This window comes from Equus caballus, chromosome X, assembly GCF_041296265.1.
Source record: "Equus caballus isolate H_3958 breed thoroughbred chromosome X, TB-T2T, whole genome shotgun sequence".
NCBI classification, from domain to species: domain Eukaryota; kingdom Metazoa; phylum Chordata; class Mammalia; order Perissodactyla; family Equidae; genus Equus; species Equus caballus.
This window is the reverse complement of record NC_091715.1, coordinates 140628383-140632500: the sequence shown is the minus strand read 5'-3', so window position 1 is coordinate 140632500 and position 4118 is coordinate 140628383.

Genomic DNA, 4118 nt, shown 5'->3' with positions numbered 1-4118 from the left:
TGCTTCCTTACTTTGGTATCTGTGCACTGGAGAAAGTGGTCTCCCATTCTAGACTTTGCAGGTTTGCTTTGGCAGGAACAGTTCTTCACTAGTCAGCTCAGTTTGGGTTTCTGGTCATGTCAACTTGTAATGTCCTTGGGCAGATGAGGCCTGCTATTAGGGCCTATTTTGGGGCAAGAGAATTTTTCAAGCTCTGAGGTCAGGGGTTGGGGGGTTGCGACAGCCTGAGAACTGCTGGATAGGACTGCTCGATTGGTTCCCTGCCCGATTAAGGTGGTAGGATGACCTCTGAAGTTGCCTCTATTCTCTGGTCAGACTTACTAGACAGTTGGAACTGGGTACCATACTCAGCAGTAGGTGGGACTATGAATTAGCTTCCCCGCCCTGGCAGGGTAGCAGGACATGACCCAGGACCTGCACAGCTCATTGTTTGGTGAACCAAATCAGGCAAGAGTGTGCATTGAATGTCCTGGTCAGGTGAGGCCAGAGGTTTTGCTCTGCAGACAGGTAAAACCTTGGGGTGTGCTCTCTGTTCAGGTGCCACTGTAAGCAGGGCTGTTGGATGAGCTACACAGCCTCCTGTGTGCTCTGGCAATGGTCCCTGGTTGGGCAGGCTGAAGGCTATATTCAGCAATGACTGGGGCTACAAATTAGTTTTCCTTCCCAGGTACAGTGGGAGAAGCAGCTCCAAGGCCAATAAAGCTCTTGTTTTTGTGGTCTTCACTCAAGTCAACCCATGCCCCAAGGTCCCTGCCTGAATGGGGCCACTGGCCTTGCTCTGGGGGAGATAAGCTCTGCCCTCCCCTTCCAATGCTCAGCGAGTGTTGCTGTGTTATGCAGCTTACAGGGGTTCTCACCCACCCTTCCTGTCAGATGGGGCCAGGGGCCACATTCTGCAGATGGTGAAGCTATGACTCAGCTTTTCTGCCTGGATGTGGAGAGACCAGGCTCCAGGGCCAACAAAACTCCTTGTTTGAGGACCCAAATCAGGCAGACCTGCACCCTGTCAAGTTCCCTGGTCAGACTGCACCACGAACTTTGTTCTGAAGATGAGCAAAGCCACTGGTTGAGACTACTACTTAGGCTCTGCAGGCAGGAACATGGTCTTCAATATTTGAGTGCTGGTCTTTGGAAGCCTCTCCTTCCTTCCCCATCACAATCAGATTTCCAGTGGTTGAGCTCTGAAGATTCCCCTGTGATCCCTATAGCGTGAAATCAGATTAGGGGCTCCCACAAAGCAACCCATAATGGTACGGGGTCTGGATGTCACCTCTGGGCTCTCTTTTCTCACTGGAGGAACTGTAGGCTCAGGGGAGACCTCTTGGCATGGTACTGCACTGCCCTGGGGGAGGGGCAATGTGGTCAGTGTGTAGCCACTCCTCATACCCTTCTAATGTGGTCTAACTTGGTCTCTGCGGTGCAGGTGGGTGCTTCAGCCTCACTCTTGTGTTCTGGGATTCTCTCAGTGGTGTCTTGTCCATCGACAGTTGTTGGTTGTTCTTCTTGGGAGGGGAAGCAAAGTCAGGAACAACTTCTACCTTGCCATCTTGGGGATGATACTCTCAGTAACAGTGTTCAGATTAGAAGATTTGTTCCTTACGTATATGGCAATTAAAAATTCCAATGATCTTCCATGGGCAGGAGCTCCTTTAATCCTAGTCATCCCTGGAAAAGTTTTCTGATTATATTTATGTTACATAAAGGTTAAATGACTTGCTCAAGGTCATACAGCTGAGACAGTGGTATAACCCAGATTAAAACTCGGTATTCTTGCCTCCCAGTTCCTGTGTCTTTTTATCATTCACATTTACTCTAACCACCACCAGCTTTTCACTCTGACCATGTTGGTATCTCATTCTTCTTATGGGTTTAGATGAGGACCAGTCCCAATAAAAACCTCTCAAATGGCCACATATTAATACTTACAAGAGGATATGGCCATCTGCTCAATGTTCAGGCTTTGCTGCATCTATCATGATGGCTCCTTCAAGGGGGTTGTAGTGTGGCCATGACGTAAAGCCAAAGTGCCTAGAACAGATTCCAGGCTGAGGCACCATTGACCAGAGCACTAACCTTGGGCAACGTCTCCCATTGACCTTAACCTGGAGCAGGCCTGCTAGCACCACAGAAGCCTGGGAAAGTTGGCTATAGTTCATCATAGGAGACCAGCTCAGCATGGATATGGCTTGAGTACTAGACAGTTTCAAAGTCAGTAGCAGCTGTTCCTAATATCAGCATGGAGGGAATGTGGTAACTAATAAGACTTTGGGTTTCACTGTCTGATACTTTTTCTGCTAAAAGTTTACCAGCTCTCTACTTTGCCAATAAATGTTCATTAAATTTCCCTAGTTCTCCTCACATCAAGAGGCAGGGAGGGGAAGGGTATGATTCCAGCTAGATCTATATTTCAGGAAGGAGGCTCAGCTTGAAATTTTTAATGATCTAAGAGCCCTAACCCAACATGATACCTGCAGGCATAAAACTCAATCTGCTAAGAATGGAAAGTCCTAAGCCCCCAGCCTGGTGCAGCTTTCAGGGTTGTCCTGAGACTATGATAAAACTGAATGGCCTGCAATGGGACCTAGCAGTGTTATTATTACCCTTCATGGACTTCTGTTTATTTTGTCTGACCCTTTAATGATCTGAGAAAGGGTCTGTAGGCTTTGGAATAGTGTGAGTGAATGTGCTTGTTATGCAGCAAGGCTGGGGAGCGGCTGAAAGGATGGGAAACTCTTAGACCATGGGTCTTTAGGAAGTTGGCGTAGAATGGAGCCATCAATCCTACAGCAAGTGGGTTTCCCCAAATCGGGTCACATGTGCTGCTGTCATCTTTCTAAGTTTATAGAAGCCAACTTTCTGGGATAACAAGTCAACAAGATGATGGCATGCAGCCAGGTTCTCCCATAGATAATAGCTTATGCCTCCCATACCGCCTCTTAGGTCCAGAACCACTATAGTCATCATCCATCCTAGTGGGTAGAGTGCCTGGACAGCTAAGACAAATAAATTTGGCCATAAGCCTCATTATGTTCTCTCTCACTTCTGGGTCTCTGTGCATCCTTCTTGAATGCCCTTCTCCTCTTTGCCTGGCAAATTCTGAATCATCCTTTAAAGCCCAGATCAGAAGTTATTTCATGCAATATTTGCTGACTTTGGACTATGGTTTTGGCCCTACAAAGTGGTGTGCAGGGTCAGCTCTTCCTCACACCTAGTGGGAGATTGCAATGAAGCATGGCGAATGTTGGGATAGCAGAGCAATACAGAGTGGAGTGGAAGCAAGCACACAGCTGCTTTGCCATGGAGGACAAGGCATGACAGACATGACCTTTCAGATGAGAACTGAAGGATGAGTAAGAGCCAGCCAGGTTAGGGCAAGAAGGGAAAGAACATTCTAGACTGAGAAAACAGCCTGCATAAAGGCCCTGAGACATATTAGTACTTGATGTGCAGTTGATATGGCTGATGCATTGTGAGTGAGGCAGCACTGTGGTAACAGGAGGATGAGCAAGACTTTTAAGGCCAGGGTTAGATTTGGATTTTAAATGCAGCAGGATACCATTGAAGGGTATTAAACAGGCAAGTGACATGATCTGCCTTATAGTTTAAAAAGCTAGCTCTGTCGTGATCCAGGTGAGAGATCATGGTGGAGGCTTGGACTAGGGTGCTGGTAGTGGAAGCGAGGAGAAGGGGGCACGATATGGGATTTAAATTAGAGGCTGAGTGCAGAAGATTGTCAGATATGCTGGATGTGAGGATGTGAGAGAGGTGTCTGGAATTCCTCCTATGTTTTTGGCTTAAGCATCTGAGCAAACAATGCTTCCGTTCATTGATAAAGGAATGATGAAGGGAAGAACTGTGTGGGTGGAAGAGTCAAGAGTTCCGCTTTGAACATGCTAAGTTTGACGTCAAAGGACTAGGCTAGAGATGTCGATTTGGTAGTCATCAGCATAAAGGAAGTGTGGCGGCTTTCATACATGTGTGCAAATTCTTTGACACTCCTCCTGTTAAGAGGTGAGGTCGGTGCCCCTCCTCTTGAATCTGGGCTAGCTTTAGTGAGTCTATTGTAACAAACAGAATGCAGCTACTTCCCAGGTTAGGACAGTAGAAACCATGCAGCT